The 25663-nt window shown below is 43.5% G+C and overlaps 2 protein-coding genes across 7 annotated transcripts in view; one reads left to right on the top strand and one right to left on the bottom strand.

Annotated features, from left to right (window-relative positions):
• Window positions 1–20598, bottom strand: part of LSP1 (lymphocyte specific protein 1) — a 512003-nt gene extending 491405 nt beyond the window's left edge. For both annotated transcript variants that reach the window (XM_050953725.1, XM_050953727.1), the window contains exon 1: window positions 20588–20598. The gene's annotated coding sequence lies outside the window, so the exon portion shown is untranslated. The remainder of the gene's footprint in view (window positions 1–20587) is intronic.
• The window catches only part of MOB2 (MOB kinase activator 2), a 160192-nt gene that overhangs the window by 15505 nt on the left and 119024 nt on the right, over window positions 1–25663 (top strand). The gene's annotated exons all lie outside the window — the stretch shown is intronic.

Raw genomic sequence — 25663 nt, 5'->3', positions numbered from 1 at the left:
AAGATGAGTTGATAACCAGGTGTAAACAGATTTAAGTGTGTTCATACAGGGTTTGCACTTGTTTAGTAAAATGTAAGACAATGTAAAGCCCTGTATCTCTTGTGCCACAATTCTTGTACGTACAAGGATGTCAGGTACCTTCTCATAAGAAATGCACCAGACCTCAGGTAGCAACTCATATGGGCCTTTGTCATGAAAAGCCATCTACTTTGTCAAATCACTTTGCTTCCGTCCATGCTTTTCCTTCTGGGAGTTAGACATTTGCAAAGGGGGATTTAAGAAGCTCATGTGAAGTTGCGACTAACATCTCTGCAAGCGTTTGAAAATAGTTTTACATATCCAGGAGATGAAATGTGAAGAAAGGTTCAGTGGCTTTTTTTCTCGGATAACTTGTGCCAATGACTTGTTTGTACCTTTCCTGAGGATTTAATACTAAGGGTGTATTCATTACATATCTTGTCAAAAGGGTGTGAAAACCTCTCTCCTTGATTTCTAGCTTATGTGCTAATGCCAAGACAGAAACTTTTACCAGATCAGAGTTGTTGATTGCCATCACTCTGATTTACCTCTCCAGCATGCTGTTTGTATTGCTTGTTACTTAATACACCTGGTCAAGGGACCTAAATATTTTATTTGAAGGAACAGCCTTATTTTAAAGATGTTTAGCGGTTATTTACCACAATCCTCCCCCTAAAAATGAATGTGTACTGAACACTGTTGTGTAAATCCTGTCTGCACATGGAAATCTCTTAAAAGGCATAATTGATGAATGAACAAATCTGATATATAAATAAAACTTAAATCTTTTTTTGCAGATCAGACCAATTTAATGTGGATATTTTGTGTTGGTGTATTTTAAACTACACTTGTGTTAGTACCCAAAATGATGAGAACTGTGGCAGGAATTTATAACGCAATATCTTTACACATGGATTCAGTAGTTGTATCCCGTAATAATAACCTTGGGTGACTTCAGTTCTTGTCGTCATACCCATGAGGGAAAGATTCATAAGTGAATATCTAATAGGAGAATTTGGTGGTCTTTCCTTGTGTAGTATAAAACCAAGATGCCTTGCAATAGGAGCAAAGGAAAGCTGTAGACCCTGGTGGGAATGTTAGTGGGGGATTAACAAAAGCCTTGTAGCTATGGAGTTAAGCTGGGTTTGTGTTTCCAATGCCAATGACATCTTGATTTATGCATACTGAGAATGTGTGGGGTTTTTTAAACACAGAAGCAATAAGAAATAAGTTAACCTGCTTAAAGTCTATATTTCCTGCAGGGCTACTTGCCTAAGCCAACAGCTTTTCAAAGCGTAATCTTGTCACTCTCTTCTGCTTGTTAACCTTTTTGTCTGTCTTGTCAATATGTAAAGCTCTAGGCTTGAAGCTGTCCTTCCTTTCTTTCCTTCCCAAAGCTCCAGAATCTCTCCCTTACCGAAACAAGTTGGTAACATGTGTGCAGAATACCTCCTGCACATATCCTGTTTGCTGTTTTCTTGTCTACAACAGTTCTGTTAAAAATGTAGCTGGAGGAAGTCTCATTCTTGCAGCCAACGTACTTGTTCAGTGTTGGGATAGAAATGCACATGTTCACGTGTTGCTTATGAGTTCTCTTGCCTGTTGCTGGTGGTTGATTTTTAGCTAGTTTTGAAATATTTTTCCAGGATATATAATCCTGTTTCAGTTAGCATGTGATCTTGGGGATTGCCGCAGCATACGTAGTAAGAATAAAACAGTCTGACAGTGGTGTGAGTATTCACTCTTATTATGAAACTACATAACCGCAGGTAAGTACAGAGAAAAAGTATCTAGGACAGGAAACTTAAATTTTACCCTACATATGACTCTATTTATGTATTTTATATGTGCAGTTTGCTGAGGTGAGCAAGTCTGCAAAATCCAGCTTAGCTGCACTACTCAGTATAGATATATACAACTTTTAATTACTAAGCATTTGAGCTGCCTGCTGCTGATGACTCTCTTGCTGGAAGTGACAGTTTCTGATAGTGATAGTATAGCATCCATTGTCAGATTGTTAAACTGGCTTCCAATGAATGGAAAAACTTTGTTTAATATATGACCAAATATTGAAGTTTTAAAAGTGGGCACTTTTTTGTAAAGTGATAGTGAAATGGCTATATTTGACATAAGCTCTGCCACAGTATCCAGAAATGTATAGCACCAGTCTAAGATTTAGGCTTTGTAAACTGATTAGTATTTTTGGACTGGAGCAGCAGTTTGCATGGCATTTCAATCTTTTTTTAATCTTAAATTAGATTAGCATTCAGTTCTTAATGTGTGCAACAAATTGTTCTGCTGCTGAGTGAATAAAGCAAGGCACCTAAACACTGCAATATTAGACTCTTAGACTATACCAACATGATCATCTAGTCTGGCATCATCACCATCTCTGCTTTGCTCTGTCACCACCTATGAGGATATCCAGCAAAAGTCTCTACTTCTAATTGTCTCCACTCACTGGTCTTTCTGTTGGTATTAAGACATCTAGCTGGTAAACTGAGAATATGGTGTGTATTAGGCACAGGAATTGATTCCCTCTGTCCAGATGGAAGGCTGTAGGATCAGATGCAGTGTGACTGGGCAGATGTAAAAAAAGAAGCAGACCTGGTGCACAAAACATTTTTTTTTGCCTGTTGATTGATGCTGCTTTTATATGTGCAGTGAAATCTTGTTAAGTGCACCTGATTCTAGAAGAACAATGGTAAAGAACCCCCCTCCATCCCAGGTCTCTCCTTTGTGCACCAGGTAGTGGTAGTCCACTGGTCATGTGACTTGGGGAAGCGAAACTGGGATGTGCAGTGTTTAACCGTATCCACTGCCTTATGTTCCCAGAAACATTGCTATGTGGCTGTATGAGTCTTAACTCCCAAAACAAGCCCACTCTCTACTGTAAGGTAAGGGGAAGATCTTTTATGAAACGTACAGAAATAGAAACTGTTAATTTATTCCCTTCCTCCTGGTGTGCTGCAACATATTGTACAGCAGCGGTTCTCAAACTGCGGGTCAGGACCCCGTTTTAAGGGGGTCGCCAGGGCTGGTGTTGGACTTGCTGGGGCCTGGGGCTGAAGATGAAACCTGAGGGCTTTAGCACTGGGTGGCGGGGCTCAGGTTACAGGCCCCCACCTGGGGCTGAAGCCCTGGAGCTTCAGCTTTGCGCTCCCCCCTGCCTGGGGAGAAGGGACTCGGTCCCCCCCTCCCGGGGTCAGGTAGTACTTTTTATTGTCAGAAGGGGATCACGGTGCAATAAAGTTTGAGAACCCCGTTACAGTATGTAAGATCCATTCTCAGAAGATGCCTGCAATTGCTGGGTGCAGATAAGTTCATTCAACCTGGCCTCCATTCTGAGAACTTTCTCTTCACCACTTCTAAACATTCTAGTGTTTGTTGCTTTATCTTTATTATTCCTATGCCACCAGGTAATGAGAGGCAATGATTTGATACACTGGTTACAGAACTAAGTGTACTGCGCTCAGCTACAGTGTTTCACAGCTCTCTAGTGTATTGTGAAATGTAGCCCTGTAGGTTTATCCTGAAGCAGCTGTTTTTGTTCTGTAAATGTTTCTGTTGGGGGTGGAGAGAGGGCAAATGGAGCTGGTAGCTCTAGAGCCAGATTAGACCAGGCAAGTGAGAGTTTTGCCTGGGAAACCCACCAGGTTTAAACAGGACTAGACCAGTGGCGATAGAAGGTGGAAAGTGAGGATGAAGAGAAGTAAGACATTCTATTAAGATTTTCTCGTGGCACAAGAAACCTTCAGAATGTGGGTATCTGCATGTTGTTCTTACTACAGCCCTGTTTAAGGGAGTGTCTAACGCAGGGGTAGGCAACCTATGGCACGAGTGCCAAAGGCGGCACGTGAGCTGATTTTTGGTGGCACTCACACTGCCCGGGTCCTGGCCACAGGTCCGGGGGGCTCTGCATTTTAATTTAATTTTAAATGAAGCTTCCTAAACATTTAAACATCCTTATTTAGTTATATATTATAGGCTTATAGAAAGAGACCTTCTAAAAACATTAAAATGTATTACCTGCATGCGAAACCTTAAATTAGAGTGAATAAGTGAAGACTGGGCTCACCACTTCTGAAAGGTTGCCGACCCCTGGTCTAAAGCTTGCTGCATCAGCACAGCTGGCTGCGCTGTTGCAAAAGTGAGTTGGGGACATAAGGCCTTGGTGGAGAGGTCAAAGCAGCTGTGTCCTTCTCCAGGAGAGAGAGAGGATGTATGGCTTATTGGATTACCTCTTGTCAGATCATGGCAATACAGGCTTCCTAAATCCTTCAGCATAAGGAGGGAGTGGCATGTAATAAGGGATGGTTTATTTTAGGCAAACTGATTTAAACAGCCTGATTTAAAACTTTTTTGTTTTTTTTTTTGGCTCTGTTTCTGTTGGAAAAAATTGGACCATTTATGTGGCAAATGGCAGTTTTTATCTTCCAAATATGTTTACTTTTAGTGTATTGCTGCACTCTTTTTGTGGGCAAAAGTTGCATGCCAGAGCAAAACTGGGCAGAGGTCTTACAGTAGGTAAAGATTAGGGTTTTTTTTGTTTTTTTGCTGTGGAGGTAGGGGTTAAACATTGGCTTTTGTTGTCATTCTTATTCTCTTCTCCTTCTCTCCGCTATTCTCTTTTCTTCAAATATACACTGGCAAACTATTGGACATAAAGAGGGAAAATAAGTCCAGTTAAACTTGTCAAGGTGTGACTTAAGGAAAACTGGTTTGCAAATGAAAATCTTTAGTGTTGGTTCTTCTTTAGTCTTAAACAGCTGTGCAACTCCCAGAATTATTGAATTTATATTTGAGGGTATTATGTCTTTTAGGGTGGGGCTTGCAGCCCTGCGAGAACCTATTGTTGATTCACCATTAAACTCCAACAGACTCTCTTGCATCTATTTTTTTCTTGTGTTCCATTTGCTCAACACGTGGAACAGGCTATTGCCTTGCAATGTAATATAAAAAATCCAGCACCTGGGACTGTCTTGGTGCATGGGCAGCGTTCTGCAATGTCCAGGTTAGAATCCCATTCCACACTCTTGTTTCCTGGTCTGTCAGGAGCTGAGATTGCTACACAGGGAGTGAGTTCCTTCTCTTATGTGAGTGAGGTATAATGTCTCTTTCAGTTTCCTCTCTGGACAGTGGAAGAAAGACCATTGCAATTTGGGGCTCTGAGACATACGAAGGATGGGTGATTTTAGGGCTCCAACAAAGAGAATGCCACAAGGAGAAGTATTTGACTTTTCTTGCACAGGATATGTAAAGCAACCTCCCTATGCACTGTGAAAGAGTAAGAACTAGTTTTATGCAGCATAGCTGCATGTTCTATAGAACCCTGAATTAGCCATCCAGCTCTTTGAAGGTGATGCAAATATAAAACTGAGGAGAGTTGGAAGATGGTGAAATGGCTTATAGAAGGCTGACTAGTAACAGAAGCTTATAGTGAGTACTCAGCATACTTTGGAGTATTTTGTTAAAGAAAAGGCACTTTATGAAAGTAATTTATTGAAGAAATAATTGTAATAGCTGATCTGCTCAGGTTTGAGTTCTTTGCAGAGATGCACCATACTTGGCAGTCTCACTTATTGTCTGGGAAGTGAGGCTCAAACTCCTGCAGCTCTAATTGCAAACTTTGTTTTTCTCTCCACCACAGTGTAATTGGGAACATTTCACCATGGGAGTGAATTTGGCAAGAGGAAAGCCCTCTGCTTGAGTAAAGCAAACAAACAAATAAGGAAAACAAAAGAAGCTCTCTGCCTGCCCTTCCTCCCTTGCTCTCCCCTCCATTTGTTGCAGTAAAGTGGCTGGCATTGCTGTGCTGTGCTGCAGGAAAGATAGAATGCCCTGTCTGGCATTTCTCACAGATGGCCTGGAATCAGTCCACAGTGGGCAAGGGAGAAAATGCCACTCTGTCAGTCCTGCTCTCTTGATTATACAGAGCAAAGGCTAACTTAGAAAAGTATAATGTCCATTGAATATATTTCATGTTTCAAAAAAATACATTCAAGTTTTATCTCTTGGGATATTATTAACTTCCCCTCCTAATTGTCTGAGAGAACCTGGGCTTATGCACCAGATAAATAGCAGTGGGCTTGTGTGTGTTGATGAAGGAAGAGCTCCATCGTGAAGTGCCCCATCACAGAGTGCCAATACTTGTCCAAGTAAAGGGCTGGCTAAATGGTTTTAAAAGAGCCTCATGAAGAAAACCATTTTTCTGCCAATCACCTTTCTCCTCTCTAAACAGAAACAATTTGCCTCCACCTGTAAGGGTGATCAGGTGGCAACCCCAGCTCAGCAAATACCAGTGCTGCTCCTGAAGTGCTGATCAGGCACTGAGGACAGCCAGTTGCTGTACTTCCAGAGTAATTGAATTGTGGCCATGAAAAATCTGATTTCCTCTGGTGTGATTAGTTAGTTCCACAAATACTAGAAACCTAGACTTCAGATGCCATCAGGCATTAATGACTCCAGATCAAGCCCTAGCAAAATATACATAAACAGTGACTTTAAGAGTCAAGAACTCTGTCAGTTTTAGGGTTGTGCATATTAAAAATGACACACTTCTTCTGCAGGCAATCAGGCATTTCCAGATCAGGTGCTTGCCTGGGTTGCTTTAAAGTGAAGCCTTCCACACAGAACTGGGCTTGCAACTTCTGTCTGTGTGCTGATCAAGCCTATAGATAACATGAAAGTGGAACGTTTCCCCTTTCCTGTAGCTTTTTATGTTTGTTCAGACACCATTAAGGAAGCAGAACACCCTGCTTTTAATTGAAAGATGTGATAAGGATATTTTACGTCTATCCAGCAGGCAAAGGCTGTGTTTAGAGTCACGTATTGTTGTGGTAGTGAAAGGGGGAAACTAAACTTTGTCAAGTGAAGTAGATTTTAAAAAGAACACTGGCAGTGACCTAATGAGCTGATGTCACTAATGAGTCTTAGTGAGTAAATCTTTTAAAATTACTAGAACTTGACCCATAAAACCAATTGAAATGACCTTTCTTTGTATGCATTTAGAGTTTGTAAAATGTCCTCCATCCATATAAACACCTAAATAAAGTTATGGAGCTGGAGAACAGCTTCCAGTGTATACTTAATGACTAGGCAAGTTTGAAATTGTGTGGTCTTCCCACAAAGTCTGTAAAGTCTTTTAAAAACAGAACAATGATGCATCCTTCTCATAGGGAACAGTGGCAGCTGTAGAGTTGTGCTACCTAGATGGTTGCATAAGGCCCCATAGCAGATGAGCACACCCAGCCTGGGCACCATCACACGTACCCCTGTTGCCAGAGGGCTGCAACAAAAAAAGTGTTCCCTAATATCCATCCCACTGTTTTCCCTTAGCATGCAAAGTTGAACTGCAGCCCCACTTCCTGGTTCTTATAGAACAGCCTCTGGTGTTTAGGGGAGAAGGCGTGGTGATGGCAGGCAGTGTAGTGTCATGGGTTTGGAGGAACCTAGTCATAGGTGTGGAGATGGAACTGGATGGGGCACAAGCATGTCTATCTTGGCTGAAGCCCCTGCAGAGCTTCCTCCTGAGGGAGTTCTGTGCCAAAAATATAAAAATTCTGCACACTTTTAAAATTCTGCAAATTATTTGTCAATAAACAAATGTGGAGGCTCGAGCACGGCGGGGGAAGCACAGGCCACTAGCTACAGGGAGGTGGGAGATGACCCTGCAGCCTGTGCTTTCCCCTCCCCCTGGGACATGGACTCGGTGAGCCTGCACCCGATCCTGACTCAGCACAAGTTCTGGACCTGTTCCAGGAACACCCCAGAGCCCTGTCCCTCTGCACCAGGCACATCAGGTGTGGGCAGGCAGGTTCAGCCCAGCAGAATGCAAGTGTGGAGGGGCTTAGTATGGAGGGATCCAGATGTGGGTGAAAGGGTTTTGTGGGGGGTGGTCTGGATGTAGATATCTCAGTGGGGAGTCTGAGTGCAGGGGGGATCTGGATGTACAAGAGCTTTTGGGGGGATTCCAGGTGCAGGGGCAATAAGATTCTGTGGGGGGTCCAGGTGAAGATGGTTGGGACATGGCAGGGTGGTCTGGGTGTGGGAGGCTTGGAGGGGGGGTTGGAGGAGTGGGGCATGCTGGGACGGTCCAGGTGCAGTGAGTGGGGCTTCTCAGGGTGAGAGCTTGGTGGGGGAAGGGTCTGGATGCAGGAGGGTGGGGGTTGGTGGGAGTGGGTCAGATGCAGGGGTGCTCTGGATACAGGACTGAGGTTCAGTGGAGTGGGGGTTCTGGATGTGGAGGGCTCTTGATGGGTTTTGAGTGTGTCAGGGGTGAGACTCCGTGGGGGGGGTCTGGATATGGGGGAAGGTCCTCATGCATGGCAGTTGGGTGGGCAGGACCCTCTCCCCCTCACAGTGACCCTTTCCCCTTGCTGGCGACGGGTGATGGGGGCAGGAAGCAGGAGAGTGCAGAGCTTCCTGCAACCAGGGAGGTTTCTGGGGGTAGCCCCAGCCTTGGCTGCTCCTTGCAGGGGAAGAGGAAGTTTCCTCCTTCCCTGCCAGCAGCCCAGCTGGGACTAACAGTTGAGCCCAGTGCAGGGTAGAAACCACCGAACATGGCGTCATAGGTGTAGTTTGATTGCTGGTTTTTGGAAGGGGTTTGTGCATGTGCCAGTTCCCCTGCCTGACTGGCTCTCTACTGCTGCCTGGAGTTGTACCTGGGCTGCCAGTACTGGAGGGGATGGGCCTGCTTAATGGGGGAGCCCCAGTTACTGCTGAGCGGATGCCGCATGCTGGGCTCCTCCTTTTCCTTCCCCCTTGCCCCACCCCACCCCACTGCAGGTACTAACCATTGTACTGGAAACAGGATGGTGGCCATGAAGGGTGCCTAGCACTCATAGAAGGGGAAGATGACCGGCACTAGGACCCAGGAGACCGCTGCAGAGGCATCAAGCCAGAGCAGCCACCCTCCCTCACCCAGCAGGAGAGAAGCTACTCTTTGTCACCTCTTCTGCACCTTTCTCGGGCTCAGCTGGTGGGGAGAAGAGCCTAGGGAGCCAGAAACACATCTGGGCGAGATGCAGCAGGGAAATGACTGAGCCTGCTCCCTCCCAGCAGGCTGAGCAGAGCTAGTGTTGAGTAGCTCAGCACTTGCAGAAAAGAGCGGGGGGCAGTGACCTGTGACACTGCGTAGCCCCTCTCCTCTCTTTGGGAGGGCAATGCCGCCCTGCCCCTGCAAACTACACCCATGAGTGTCCCACCATGGCAATTTATCTCTCTGCTGGCTGCTCTGGGCACCTGAAAGAATGTGCCTGTGCTGCTGGGGAGAGAGAGGGGAAGCAGCTTCCCTTTGCTTCCCCACCAGAAAGTCATTTTTCTGCGGGGAAGCAAAGAAATCTGTAGGAGCATGAATTCTGCATGCGTGCAGTGGCACAGCATTTCCCCAGGAGTAAGAGCTTACACTTGGCCCTGCTCCAGATTTGTGAATGACATAAGTGAGTGTACTGTTCCCTATTGATGGTTAAGGACCTGATAGAGTAAAGCACGTACCTACAGTTAAATATGTATTTTAAGTGCTTTGCTCTATTGGAGCATGAGGAGGTGGCAGAACTCTTTGGGAGGAAGTCATCTTCCTCTACCTACAAAAACACATTCTGATGATCGCAGATCTGAAGCATTATGTTGATTCCTTGGACGGCTAAGTTTGAGTCAAGGTTGAGTGCTGTGACTTGGGGCAGTTAAAAATGTTTATATTTTGTTGGGGCTTCCTCTGGGTAAAGACAAATACATGTCAAATATTTTAGCATTGTTTTAGGACATTTATTTTAGGTGTCACTTTGTTTCAAAGCAGAAATGTACCAAAAAAATCCCCCAGTCCAGCAGTTACCTTAAAGGATTTGATTTTGCCATGCAGTCCACCATCTCCACCTTTGAATCACTTAAATCCCTTTCAATGTTGTTTTTATATACCTTCATGGGAGTAAGAGTCCTAAAAATTTCTTCTGTTCATATGCAGTGTTGTTGTAGCGATGTTGATCTCAGGAGATTAGAGAGACAAGGTGGGTGAGGTAATATCTTTTATTGGACCAACTTCTGTTGGTGAGGGAGACAAGTTTTCAAGCTTACATAGAGTTCTTTAGGTCACCTTCTGACCTAATTCACCAGGCCACGCTGCCTCCCTAGTCTAATAGATGCACAACACTGTCATATTCAGGATTACAGTCTTGAGTATGGGCTGGGGAGCAGGGAAAGGGAGGAGTTATCTAACAGGACTTCTTAGCAAGTTCCTTTCTGACTGATGCTTGGAACAACATGTACTAGCTGTAGGATGTGGAAGGAACATCTCTCCAGTCCAAGGTAGGAAGTTTGCAGGGGAGAGCAAGTAAAAGGAAGGATAAAAAGTAATTCTGAGTACTGGAGAACTTGAGAGACTGGTAGTCTGATACATACCTTTCACCTTGTTCACTGGAGTCAAGGATAGAAGCAGCAACATATTATCGCCTAGGCCTGGAGTGGCAAATTTGCTCACACCCCTTCCCCAACTCCACCCCTTCCCCAAATCCCCGGCCTGCTTCCTCCCCCAGGTGTGCCGCGCGTCCCTCCTTCTACCTCCCTCCCAGGCTTGCCGCGCAAAAGTGCTGGGAGGGAGGGAGAAGTGAGTAGCGGCTCTTGGAGGAGGTAGAGCAGAGGTGAGCTGGGGCCTGCGGGCACGGGAAGTAACCCCAGAGGGGCCAGGAACCGCTTCCTGCCCCAGCTCACCTCTGCTCCACTGCTGCCATCTACCAAGTGCGCCACAACTTCCCTTCTCTCTCCCTGCTCCCTCCCAGACTTGCGGCGCGAAAGTGCTGGGAGGGAGGGAGAAGCGAGTAGCGGTGCATGCAGGGGATAGTGGAGGTGACCTGGGGCCAGCAGGTGCAGGGAGTAACTCTTTGGGGGTGGGGCAGGGAACCGGTCCCTGCACCAGCTCACCATCACTGCACCCACGCCATCCCCCAAGCACGTCACATCTCCCCCCTCCCTCCCAGGCTTGCTGCGGGGGAGCAGAGGTGAGCTGGCGGGGGGGGAGGGGAGACTTTTTTTTTTTGAGGACCTAGGAGCGCCAGATTTGTTAATCCACCCCTGGATAGAAGTGAACTTAAAGCTACCACCATCAAATGGTGGTTGGGGAGAGTGTTCAGTTCGTAGCAGAAAGATGTCCAGGTAATAACCAGCACCAAAACTGAAACCTTTGTTGTTGTTCTCGCCAGAGGGCCAGGGGGCGAATGACCTGGGAACTGAACTATGCTTTTATGGTGGCTCCTCCAGGTCAAGTCTTCGATATATTGCCAGCATGGTGGAGCAAAGATGCATTTCTGCCATCCATGCAGTGCCTGTTTTGTGGATAGAGAACTTCAGTTCTTAGAGCTACAAATTCAACAACTGTCATCAGCCTTTAAAAATGAGAGGAAAATATTAAAATGTTTATCATTATACTTCAGAACATCGTACATTATTCAGTGTTTTTTCCAAAGCGCACATGCACAATGATTATAGGACTTCTGTCTGGACACACCTTACAGAACAGACTATAGAGACAACCAGTCTGTGCAGTCATGGAACATTGCTGCAGAGCTTTGCCAGCTTTCCCTGTATAGTGCTTTGACCCTGAAACACTGCAGTACTCTTTGGCAGTACTGATTAGGAAAAAAGAAAGGGGGAAAAACTAACCAGAATCTAAGAGAGAGAGGACAGAGCAGAGCTAAGAGGGTTCAGGCAATTACGGTTAACACAAGTCTTCTACCAAAATTTATAGAAGTTTGAAGAGAATCTACTGAAGTGTGATTGTATTAGGATGTAAGTGGGTTACTAAACAATTTATTTAATGTATGTGAGTAAATAAATGGAATAGAAATGGTGGGGCAGGATCACTTTTTGAAAAATGACTGGAATACTCCAGTACTGTTTACCCCACTCAACCTAATTTTAAAATCCTGAGAGACAATTGATAGCAAAATAATTATTCCTTACATCACTGTTCAGGTATTAGATAGACAAGGTGGGTAAGGTAATATATTTTATTGGACCAACTTTTGTTGGTGAGAGTCCAGCTTTTGAGCTTACACGGAGCTCTTCTTCAGGTCTGGGGAATGTGCTTAGGGTGTCTCAGCTAAATAGAAGGTAAAACAGACTGTTTAGCATAAGTAGTTGACACACATTTCAAGGGACAGTTCAAGGTGAAGTGTCCCAAGTGTCCCGTTAACACATCTCCAGACATGGGAGTGGGTGTGTGTGGTGGTGGTGGTGGGGCAGGAGAGGGAAGCAGTGTTCAGATATATGAACCTGGGCCAAAGCCCACTGAAGGTAAAGGGAGCCTTTCCATTGACTTCAGTGGGCTTTGAATTAGGCCCTCTGAATTTGAAAAGCCAGTTTTATTTTGCATTGTAATAGCCTTACCTACATGCCTCATTAGCTCTCATTCCTGCATCTGTGCAGCCCTTAGTCTCAGAAGATCTCTTGGAGATTGCATGTGTTCTAAAGTAACATACTGAATATAAATTAGTGCTCCAATTCTCTAGTTACTTGGCTAGCATAGTCAGGTACTTACGGCCAGTGTTGTGTGAGAGGACCCATATACCTTATAACAGGAAGTGATTTCCTTCAGAGTAAGTCTACAAATACCTTCCATGATTAAGGACTTATTTTACCCCATTTGATGGCAGTGTTACACTCAAATGTTTCATTCTTCACTCTCTCAGGTGTTTTTGTTTAAGAATACAGACCCATTGCTTTGGGGAGAACACGAATTGGTTAGCCTTTCACGATAAAAATATGTTTAAAAGATATGTCAAACTTTGGACCTAACCAACCTCCGGAATACCCATTCTGAAATGATCTCTGTACTGTCTGTGCATGAGCATGCACACATGCAATGTGAGCATATCGGACACTCCATGCTGCACGCGTTGCCCTGTAGTAGCTGGAACGTACAAAGAATTTAAGTCTAATACTACTATGCAAGTCTGAGTCTTTTACAGGTTACCATGTGTGTATACACCAGTACAGGCCATGTGGGGGCTCGTATATCAAAGTATCATGTCCTAAATATAGTTAAGAAGAAAAAATATGGTAAAAATAAGGGGTTTTTAAGAGAGATGTGGCAATCAAAAGGAAGCTCTCAGAAGTAATCAGCCTTATGCGCTAATTTGTTGAATTTCTTTTTACTGATAGTATATTTCTCTATTTTGTTGCATAAAGTTCTACTAGAAGATAGACTACCACTAACTGTCCAACAGGATCCCACAACGTATTAACTGAACACTCCTAAGAAGAGAAAGTTAAGGGAAACCTTGGCTAGTGAGACTGCATCTATTTATGAGCAGATACACAGCATAGCTGCAGCTCATCTCCCCTTTCACTTGCCTTGGCAGATGAAGGGATGCTGGATGGAAAGAGCTGCATGGCTTGTTAGAACAAGGATTGCTGTCCTAGCCCTATTCAAGTGATTAATGTGACTGTTTTTTTAGTGGGGTGAAGAGGAAGGAGATACTAGAAACTAGACTCCAGGTAATACCATTTTTGCAGTCATCCAACAGTGATTCTCTCCTGGTAATTATACTTACGGTTTTTGGATCAATGAAATACACAACAGGAAGAACAATTTAAGGCACTGGACAAGGACTTGAACATAAAAATGGCCATCCTGGGTCAGACTGAAGGTCCATCTAGCCCAGTATCCTGTCTTCTGACAGTGGCCAATGCCAGGTGCCACAGAAGGAATGATCAGAACAGGTAATCATCAAGTGATCCATCCCCTGTCTCCCATTCCCAGCTTCTGGCGGTGAGACTTGGGTTCTATTCTTGGCTCCGCCACGGGTCTGCTGGGTGAACTTTGGCATGTCAGTTCACGTCTCTGTGCCTTAGTTTCCCTGTCAGTAATGTGGGGAACCTCCTTTTAAAGTACTTTGAGAGTTGATGAAAACAGCTATATTAGAGCTAGGTGATGCTCACTATTATTCATTCTTCTAAGAATATCCGCTAGATAAGCAATTGTGCTTTGATATTAATGTGTGTGAGAAATAGCTAGACAGAGGAATAGATTGATGAGCTACCATTTTCAGAAGGTAACTATTACATTGGTTTACTCTTCAAAAACAAAGGGTACTGCAGGGTGCAGCACATTGCAGAGATTGGGCTAAATGATACCACAAGTGCAGAAGGAAGTTTCACTACGCCAACAGGGTGGGAATCAATGGTTGGTAGGCACTGCAAGAACTATCAGCCAATTGATGGGTCCTTTGTGGCAGCCAGTCAGTTCTGTTTAATGAGAGCAACATTCGTCCACACACGAGACTTTCTTCCAGCTTTGGACAGAATGATACTGTGATGATGGCAAAGATGTCCTTCAATTTAAGATTGATTCACTGAAGCTTAACTGCAATCTGCAAGCCTTCTGAGGCTCAAGGTATGTCTAGTTTTCTGGAAGAAATTTTGCATTTATCTGTTATTCCTGGCGAAGCATGAAGTCTTGCAGGCTGTGTGTGTATGTTAGGGTCTCTCTCAGTTAATAGATTTACTTGACTACTTTTCTTCCTTTCATCTTGGCCTGGTCACCCTGGCCTTGTCACGACACGTCATCCTATTGACATTGCAAAGCAGTTAGAACACTTTTTGGCTTGCTTCATGAAATACGTTTATAAATATGCATGCACGGACCTGCAAATCAGCAAAGAGCTGCAGGGTGATAAACTAACCTGCTTCTATATTATCTGAGGGAAGAGCAGATGAGGGGATGAAGTGCATTTTTATGTAGCAGCAATCTTTTTCTAGCTTCAATAGAGAATAACAATAATTTAAGGGAAAGTTCAGTGGAGTGCGCATGCGTGTGTGTGTTTACAAGCCTAAGGGAAGGCTTGTAAACCTAGATTCCCTGTTCAAGAAGCCCAAAGGAGGAATTATGTTTGTGATGTAAACTCAGTTGTCAGCCTATATAAGGAATCTTGCAAATTAAATAGGAAGTGTATTTTAACAGGGGATGTTCTGATCAGCTTTTACACTATTTGGTTTAAGTAACAGTTCTTATGCTGGGTCACAGCCTAATGTGAAGAAACAATACTTCACACCATAATGAAGAACCCAAGTACTTATTGTCTCATATTTGCAGCCACAGTGTGAACTGGCTAATGCCAGACCTGAACACATACTACAGTGGCAGCAGAAAATCTTTCTAAGTAAACTAAATGGAAGGGTTAAGGAACAAATTACTTAAAGGAAGCAAGCTGAAATTTTTGTTTACGGATGTCTCCATCTGGGCTTCCTGAATACCAAGTATGTACAACCAGAATCGTTTCACTAAACTAGAAGCGGATTTTTAAAGCCAGGTGGTCAGTGTTGCTTGCACTTTGACTTTACATACCTACATTGAAATCAGTAGCAAACATGCTGTAGCCCAAGAAAGAGGTGCGGGTGTGTGAAGACCTATATTCTAAATTGTCAAAGGTAATGGTCCAACTTGGCTCATCTTACAAAGTTGTTGATAGAAGTAAACAAAAGTCAGAGACAAATGGATCATAGAAGTTAAACTGTGCTAAGGAGTGAGCATCCCTGTAATAACTACTGCTGCCACCACAGTCTTTTGGCCTGAGCCAGAGAGAGAGAAACAGATGACATCTAGCTCCCTTGGCTTCAGCTAAAGTTTTTGAACTACAACTAAATATGAACCTGAGGTTCCTCTTTTCTTTCCCTCCCTAGTCATTTTCCCTCTTCATGTTATGTCGTCTCCGTCATACCCTTAAAGAGAAAAGACAAAGATATGTCTACACTGGAAACTTCAAAGCACTGCCACGGGAACGCTCCCATGGCAGCACTTCGAAGTGGTGTGTGTGGTCGCACGCCAGCGTGGTAATAACTCCAAGCGCTGGGAGCATGGCTTCGAGCGCTGGGAGCATGGCTACGCTATCACTTTAAAGTGCTCAGACTTGCTGCGCTCAGGGGGGTGATTTTTCACCCCCCTGAGACAGCAAGTTAGAGCGCTATGTCTGGCTTAGATGACTTGAGATAACTCCACGTTTTGCAGCAATGCTGTGATCTTGTGACCAGAAAGGCGAAGTGCAGGCAATGTCTTACAGTCCAACACTGGTAAAAGTTTGCCAGGTCTCTGTCTCTGAGAGAGACCAGATGCATGACTGTAATTTTTCATAGCAGCTAGGTTGCAAGCAAAAGTAAGCATCAGAGACTGAATCTGCATTAGGTATTTTTTTACTATCCTTTCTTTTTCTTTATGGTGGTTGCCTTGTTTTGTGTTTAAGGCGACAGGGTCAGACTTCAACAGCTCAGAAACATCTGAATTAACTTTCCCTTTTCTTTCAAAAAGGAGAATCAAGGCCACCTGAAAAGAAAAGAAAAGAAAAGAAAAAATGACAAGGGAATTCTGTTTTGCTTTTTAAAAAGGCTGCCATTATTCTTTAAATTCCAAATGTATTACGTATTTTCCTTTTTCTGTAAGTTTTGATAAAGGTTAAAATGATTTTTAATGGTGGTTGTTAAAATGGCAGTAAACCAGAATAACTTTACACACAGTCCTAGACCACAATTAACTTTGGAATGTTGTAACAGTGAAAAAGGGTTTCACTGACATCTTATCCCTTATTGGGACTCCCTTATCAGAACACTAGCCCAAGAGCATAGCAAACAATGCCATTTGTTGGTCACAGGACACTTGTAGTAAGTTGTTTGAATGTATGTGTGTCCACAAGCAAGCATGCTTTTTGCCTAATTCTCTCACAAGGAGTTCCTTCACTTGCTTACATAATTCTCTAGTTTAGGGTCTTACCTTCTCTGCCAGAATAAAAGAACTTAACTGATTCAAGGCTGAGAATTTTCCTTTCCTTTTATTTTGAGGGAGAGATTTTGCTGCTAAGTTCTGTGGTTATGAAACATCACCTCATTTCCTCCTGATTTATGAGTGATTGTGGGTGGGATTTTTTTATTTAAAACCAAATTTCTCATTGTGAAAATATAAAAATAGCATCTAACGTGATAAGATGCATCTCATTGGAACATAACATTTCAGTGAAGGAACCGAGGCGTTTACAAAACAGGAAGCTATTCTTTCTCTCGTCGCTTGCTTTTATTATTGCCCTTTACTATTGCCTTTGTACTTCTGGGCAGATGAGACAGAAGCTAGGAATTCGAGTTACAACCACAACTGACACTGGCTTCCTCTGTGGCCTTGAGCTAGTCAGTCTCTCTCTCAGTATCTTCATCTGTTAAATGGGGATAACATCTACACCATAAAAGTCTTGCGAGAAATATTGTATTGTTCTTGTAAAGTATTCTGAAGCTATGAAGTGCTGTATGTGACTCCATATGTTGTCACTTACATATCAAGTAGGCATTAAATACTTTGAGTTAGGGTGACCAGACGTCCCAATTTTATCGGGACTATCCCGATATTTTGCCCTCCGGCACACAGGTGGAGGGGGCTCGTGCCCCCTGGCCCTGCCCCGACTCCACCGCTCCCTCCCCAAATCCCGGCCCTGGCCCCACCCCACCCTCAGCCCCGCTCTCTCACTGCCCTATTGGATCCCTCCTCAAATCCTGCCCTGGCCCCACTTCTTCCCCAAGCATGCTGCATTCCTCCCCCCTCCCAGGATTGCGCGAATCAGCTGTATGTTGGCGCAAGCGCTGGAGGGATGGGGGAGAAGCAGGACGTGGCAGCCAGCTTGGAGAGGTGGAGGCAGAGTGAAGGCGAGCTGGTGCAGGGGGGATGGGGTTATGGAGTTGTCGGTGGGTGCTCAGCCTCCACCAATTTTTCCTATGCTCCAATGGCTCTTGTTGTAGGGGCTTTTTTTGGTTGCTCCTCCAGCAAACACCTCTCCCTCCTCCACCCCGCCACGTCCTGATACTTTATATCTCTCATCTGGTCACCCTACTTTGAGTGTGGATAAAGGGGTGTGTGTGTGTGCGCGCGCATACACGCAGCATCTGATATAAGATCCAAATCTCTGATTGGGGCCTTTAAGCACCCCAGTGATTAAAGAGATTAATAAAAAGGAAGATCTGAGTGTAGTTGGTACCACAGTATAGCATCTGTAGACAGACCTCGGACAGTTATTTGCTTTCCCTTATAGATACAAACAGCTTTGATTGTTGAATTGTACTCATTGCTGTTCTAGATCAGTTTATGAGGACAGCTATTGTTAGATATTTGTCCTAACTGCTGCACCAGGGTTTGTAAACTGAATCCAGTGAAATTGTGGTGTATAATCTCTGCCCTTTGGCTGGTGATACAACTGCTGATACAACTGTTCATCAGAATCCTGTTGACCTTGCATTCAATATCCTATATTCTTCACAACTTTTAAAGTAGTCTAAGAGTTAAAGTACATTTGTATCTGTAGTTCCCTGATCAGCAGCAGTTGCTTGGTTCCCTCCTCCACCTGGTTTCATTCCGTCAGTAGCACAGCTTTATTTAGTTCTAGGACACCACAAAACTTGGTAATCAGAAGCAGTTTAATTTCAGAAGCTGCACTCTATTTGAGTTAGTAATTTTGAAACTTCATATAGAAAAAGAATTTCTCACATCTGCATTTCTCCCTCTATTATTTTTGACTTGTGATTTACTGTAAATGTGCCTAAGGACTGTAATGGAGCATATCTTACAAATCTGTGAATAGTCCTTGCCTACATTTTTTAAATTCAGTTTGGCCTATCTGAGCTTTCTGCTGGCAGGGGCCGTTTGACTGAAATGCGAACTTGAGTCCAGTGAATGAGGCATACCATACAAGGAGTAAGGAGATGTATGCTCCATTTCACTTTTGTGACCTTGGACACATCACTTAGCCTCTGTCTCAGTTTCCCATTCTATAGAACGGGGATAGTGGTGCTTAGCTACCTTGGTAAAGTGCTTTTAAACCTATGGATTAAAAAATACAATGTTTGTTGTTCAAACCTGCAATGTGATTGATTCAGAAATCATAAAGCATTTTTTTATCCTGGTTTTTAATGCTGATTGTAATGATTAGGGGCCAACTGTCTAACACTCATATTTTTGGGTGACCACAGTAATCACTAAAATGGATCACTTGCAGAGTCCAACAGTATACCGTATATACTCATTCATAAGCCTAATTTTTTTAGTAAAAAAGGGAAGCACCAGAGAAGAGGGTCGGCTTATGAACAGGTATAGAGAGGGAGAGGTGGGAAACAGCCCCTCCCCCCAACAGAGGGAGCAAGGAGAGGAAGCAAAGCCAGAAGGGAAGAGGCAGAGCCAGTCTCTCGGCTTCTGGCCATGCTGCTCTCCCCTGAGCCTCCGAAGCAGCTGCAGCTCCGGGGCTGGCAGGCTGCAGCCATGCCACTTGGCCCAGCCCACCAGAGCAGGGTGCGGCTTGGCCTGGCTTGGTTTGCCAGAGCAAGATGCGGCCGTGCCACCCAGCCTGGCCTGCCAGAGCAGCTCTAGCGAGGCCAGAGACATCCTCCCCTGGCTTTCCCCAGATAAGTTGAAAAGGGATGGGATGGGGAGAGTGGGGGGGGTCTTGGGCTAGGGGTGGGTCATATGGGGCGTGGTCACAGGGGTTACTCCCCTGACTCCCAGCTTCTCCCTACCCAAAAATTTCTCCACCAGTTGCTGTCCTGGCCCATCAGGGTAAGCAGCTTGCGCACTGGGACACTTTGTTTACTTATGTTTACCTCTGTGCCTGAGGATGCTTGAAGTAAACAAACCATCTCGGCCCGCCAGCAGCTTATCCCGGTGGTCCAGGAGCCAAAGTTTGCTGACCCCTGAATTATAGGGTCAGCTTACAAGCAGGTCGTAAATTTTTTTCCATTTTTACTTATCTATCTTGGGAGGGGGGGAGATGAGACGGTCAGCTTATACACCAACCTACTTATGATTGAGTAGATACAGTACTTTAGAGTTGTTTGTTTCAGCACAAAAGATGATTGCTGCATATGAAAATGGCTTAATCCTCCTAGCTAACTTTTGCAGTCAAAATGCTACTACTATATGACTGGCTGATTTTTTTTTCTTTCTATAAGGGAAACCTCCGGCAGCTGTGGATAACCCCTTGGGAATCATGCAAACTAGAATGCTAAGGGCTTGTCTTTACTCAGGGATAACTAACATTCATTAGCTATCCCGCTGTAAAAACATAGTGGAGACAAGATACTCTGGTTGTTCTGCAAGCCTGAGTCAGTTGACCCAGGCTCTGAGGCTCGGTGCCATGGGTGATTCTTTGCAGTGTAGACATATCCACAGTACCTTGTACTCACACAGTAGTGTACCTTTGCGTTCCGTGGACGCAGAGGAATGGGGGAAGAGAACTGAAAAGCAGCAGTCTCCGCATATGGCGTGGTAATACATAGAATCTCTACAGGTTATGATTCACCTTTCTGCTGTTTAGTAGCACCGGAGAATGAAATTCTATTTGCATATTATGTTGCTTTAGAAGTGTGCTGAGCTACCGTGCTGCCTATTTGCAGATGTTGGATGCCAGTTTTCTAAGGCCTGGGCTACACTGTGTGTGTGTGTGTGTGTGTGTGTGTGTGTGATTGATCTAATATATGCAACTTCAGCTATGAGAATAGCGTAGCTGAAGTCGACGTATCTTAGATCGACTTAGAATTACTTCGCATCCTTGTGGTGTGGGATCGACGGCCGCGCCTCCCCTGTTGACTTCGCTTCCACCTCTTGCCAAGCTGGAGTTAGCAATTGATGGGACAGCGATCGGGGATTGATTTATTGTGTCTACACTACATGTGATAATCAGTCCCCAATAGATTGATCGCTACCCACCGATCCGATGGGTAGTGTAGACGTACCCTAAAACTGCTAAATCCAGGTCTCAATCAGAGTAGTTGCTGCTCCTTATTCTTGCTTCCAAATCTTGTTAATCTCAGAACTGGTTCCATAACATTACTTTAAAAAATGTTACTTGTGTCTGCCAATCTTCCCATACCTGTGCCTGAAGTACACATACTCTGACACTTGGGTATGAATATGTGGGTGCACAAAGACATGGACTACTGCATTAATCAACTGAGCTATACATTTTGGGTCTCATGTTCCTTGTATGAGGCAGGAGGCTGTCACACAGCATTTTGCAATATCCATTAAGTAACAATAGGTAAACATTTAGAGGTTGAGTAGTGATATGAGCCCTAATGTAAAAAGACATCTTTTTCTTTGCGCAAGCGACTGCCATGAACATGACTGCCAATATTCACCCAGTTCAAAAACTTACTTTAGTTCCCTGCTGGAAAAAGCTCCACAACTAAAATCAATATATGTGCATCAGACAAGCTGTCCTATGCAGTTTGCACTTTGGTTCTGAGCATACAAAATCCTTTTTGAGTCACCTTCGCTATAATGGCTGGAGGACTGAACAGTTCCTAAGGGCACTGTACTAATGAACATTGTATTGCATTTGCCCATTTCAACATTTCTATTTTCAGGTGTTGGTTTGTGTTTAAATACAGTTTGTTGTCACTGAATAAACACTGATATTGAATAAAACTGAGCAGCTAAATACAGTGCAGTGACACCACTATTGAAGAATACATCATGAGGAGCAGCCAAAAAAGTGAATACCAGCCCCCTAATGTGTAATGTTTGGGCTGCTGAATAACCACCGCTGACTGAAAACACAGCAGGCGGCACATTTATAGAACCACGCAACAAAATTCAACACTAAAATCCAAATTTATAATGGAGTGGACAAATGAGACAGTTAGCTCAGTGCATTACCACAGATTGAACACTGTTATTCAAAATACATATAGTGCAAAAACCAGTCTGGTCTCGCATACAATGGGGTAGTGAAGTAGCACATGGTTGCCCCACATAGAATATTGTGAGAGGTGCAGGAGATGACTATTGTAAAGTGTATTCAAAGAATATTTTTAAACTTTGCAGATGCTTAAACTTTTTCTTAAAAGAAACAGAGATCATATGGTTAGGAGTTCATTGCAGGCAACACTTACTTTTTCCCTACTTTTGTTCTCAACAGTTTTATACAGATTCAGGGCACAGGCCTCCTTCTCTTGAAAAGGCTCGCTCAGGAATTGATTCCTGCCCCATAGACTCTCAACTGGAGTGTGCAACCATTTCTCTTGTGCCTAGATTTAAGATTTTATTTGGAACCATTTCAACACAAGTATGTGTAGTAAAATATGGGGTTCTCTCTTGGATTTTTTTATATCAATCCAGACACTTGGGTTATAGTTCCTTCCCAGCATAGATTAAGATAGAACACAAAGCCTTCTGATTGCATCGTAGTCGGTAAGGGATTAGCAGTTTTTCAGTCTTCTCACTGAAGCTTGAGAAGATCTCAAAAAGATAAATAATCAGGTAGGAAAAATATATCTCCTTTCTTAATAGTTACTTAACCTGAGCAAACTCTAAATTACTTGGTGCCATACATACCGTTGCTGTTTGGGTTCTTTATCTGTATGCATTTCCCTCTTAAATTCTTGTTTTCAACAAGACTGACTGAAACTGTTTAGTTTCTCCAACAGAGTAATAGGAGTAACCTTACAGAAGCTTGTGATGCTATTTTGAACAGGTTTTATAACACTTGAACAAAATCTGCTGCAGTGGACCAGAGTTTCTGGGGAAGATGTGAACCTCTTTTTAACATAGAGCTACAGTCGTAGTAAGAGAAACTCCACATTGCATGCTTCCTGAGGTAGGGGGTAACAACTGGGATTTTGTCTAAAGATGAGGGAAAAGAATCAAATAGTTCAAAACATCATGGTTTAGAGGAAAAGGATAAACCAAACTTTGGCTATCTAGAGCCTTACGTTGCAGCCTGTAACTTACCTGACTCTTGTCCTCAATATAGAGGAATGGTCTCTAGGGACTAAAAATCCCAGGATGTGTTGCTTCACAGATTCCTTCAGGTCAAGTTAAAATAGGCTGGGTTCCTAGTTTTTATGGGCTGCATGCTTATATTAGTGAGGGCAAATTAAATTGGTTCCTTTTTATGCTAAATAGGTGAAATCAGTGCAATCCTCAGATGAACAATGCATGTGTGTGCTTAATTCAAAATTATCACTTTCTCATAGTGGATTTATGTTATCCTGTTCTACCCTATTTTCATACCATAATTCTGAGGAGTCTTTTTTTCTTTTGCCCCACTCCTTGAAATCAAGCTACTTATATTGCCTTGTTTATAGCCTAGAGGTCTGAGCAAAGCTGCCATTTTCACTGTGTTTCTGGTTGAGGGGCTGGAAGAAACGGATACAATATCCGGTGGATACAGTATCCAGTCGTCTTGAACAAGCATGTCGATTCTGTGGTCCACCAAGTCTTTGTCACTTACTGCTGTGCCTCGTAGGAATCTTTGGTCTGTTTTTTAATGAATGTTCAATTGCTTAGGTTGATATATCCTAGTGGAAATTCTGTAAATGGTGGATTTCAGAAACAGAACATAAATATACCTAAAATCTAAGCGGTAGTGTGTAGCGCTACTGTGTATGGTGCAGTGACAATCAGCATAAATGGATTGCTTTGGCCACAGACTTCCCCTGCATGTGCAAGAGCATATGCCATCAAGGAAGTGTCGTAGCAGACTTAATATTTCTCAGCTGGAGAAACCAAGCTTATGGGTGCTGGAGTTAAAGGGTGATAAAGTGGGTGATGCTGCCAAGCAGAAAGACACTGTTACAGTAACAAAGCATGTGGTGACCCTCTAGGCTTACAGATACCTGTGCTGAAACTCTTGTGCATATGAAGGGAAGAAAATTGATAGATTTATGTTTAGCAGTTCTGTCTCATCCTCACTGTGCTGACATGGACTTCCTGCTATTTTCAGAGGACACACATGGCTACATGTCTTTTATGAAGCTCCTCTTGTATTCTTTAGTCTTTAAGAATTCTTTACTTTTTAGCTGAGATCCTGAATTCAGTATTGATGTAAGTTAAAGCAGTTCTGATAGCATCAGATATATGCAGTTGAAGATCTGTACTAAAACATTTTGGGTGCAATAATTGTTTTGTGTTTGGAAATAACCGTCAAGGAAAATAATCCAAATAACCACTCTCGTATGGTAACCAGGCGGGTCAAGGTTATGTGTCCAAAATGGTAATACAGGGAGCACTAATGAGGATACTAAGGTAAGCTGAGAACAAAAGGAATTCACACAATTATAAAGTGTCATTTTAATCAGTCTAGTTACTATGTTGATACACTTATATGGGTCTACAGTGAAAGTGTCTTTGAAACTACATCATGTGCTATATATAGCTGTGTTGTACTCCTTTTATAGATAGAACAGAGACGATGAAGTCCTCTTTCACTGTGGCTTCATCAGGAGGAATCGTAGGTGAAGCTTACTTTGAAGGGAGATTCTCTAGTATTGGGATGAAAGTTCTTCTCATCTATACATAGCACTGTTGGAATCAGTACTTTTGGCTCCTTATTTTCCTTAGCAACTATGGGCCAAGGATGAGTTTTGTATTTTCAGATAAAAGCTTGCTTGGAAGATGCAATGTTCTTTCCCTAGAGACCATATTATTTTTAAAAGAACAGATGCAATGAAAAGAGTTCCAGGTGTGCAATTTTGTGTAGGGTATGTCTAGCTCCTTATGTTTTCTATGTATTTTAGGTATTTATGCTGTCATCCATCACCATAGTATTTGAGCACCTCCCATATAAAATAAATAACAATGGTGAAATTCCCAGTGGACTTAATGAAGTCTCTGGTACATCCACTGTTTCAGGGCCAAAGTTCTGCTTGGGGTAGGTTGTTTCATTTTTCTTTGGTGCTGGGGGCGGGAGGAGGGAGGGGGAGGAGAGGGTTGATAGGGGTTTGGGAATAAAATGGGTGTTTTTAAATTGTGAGTACATGGATGGAGTTGCAGCTCTTTAGTGTATCGTAAAATTTTCCCCAGTAAGATATGGGGAGGTCCATTCATGTACTATGCAAGCTGACCTATTGCTTTCTGAAGCAGATGTCAGAATGTTCAGCTAGTGAAGTGTTGCAATTATCTTGAACATTCTAGGTTTTTATAATGAACTCACAAAGCCACAAATTATATTTCTTTCTAGGAAGGATAGGTTTCCTCCTTTCTGAGAAGTCTTGCATGAAACAAAATTTCCTTGGGCACAAGAGTTAGTATAACTCCCAAATAATGGAGGAATACTAAAGCGGTAGCAGAATTATTTTTAGGGACCAATTCCATCAGATGCTGAGCACTTCTGGCTCCTATTGACACCAATGGATATTGAGGGTGCATAGCACTGCAGAGGATCAGGCCTTTATTTTCTCCACAACCAGCCACAGGCTCTTTTTCCACTGGTAGAACTCTTGTACAGTCATTGTTGAAGGCTGAAACTAAGCAATGGATTCTATCACTCTAGCTAGCATGACACAACCTGTTCTTTCCTGGAAGCTGACTTCATGTCTCATCATTTATGCAGCTGGGAGAGCAGGCAAAGGGCTCCCTCTGCAGCCAGCTAGTTTCCAGTGGTTCTATGGAATCAGCTCAGTATGATGTGATTGGAGTGTTTTGGATGATTTCTAGGGAATGGAATCAGCCTGCAGCTATGAAAACTTGCTGAAGTGCACAGAATGTTTTTACTTTGAATTTGAAGATTTTTTGCTGGCTGCTGCCAGCTGGGAATCTTGGGCCGAGGGCTGAGATTCAGGCTTCTCAAGTTCCAGGCTAGCAGAAGCCAAATACACTTCCAAAGTGACATGCTTCTCTGTTTGGAAAATGTTG

The sequence above is a fragment of the Gopherus flavomarginatus genome, chromosome 5 (genome assembly GCF_025201925.1).
Source record: "Gopherus flavomarginatus isolate rGopFla2 chromosome 5, rGopFla2.mat.asm, whole genome shotgun sequence".
NCBI classification, from domain to species: Eukaryota; Metazoa; Chordata; order Testudines; family Testudinidae; genus Gopherus; species Gopherus flavomarginatus.
Note: the sequence above shows the minus strand (reverse complement) of the source record. Positions and strands in the feature narration are given on the sequence as shown.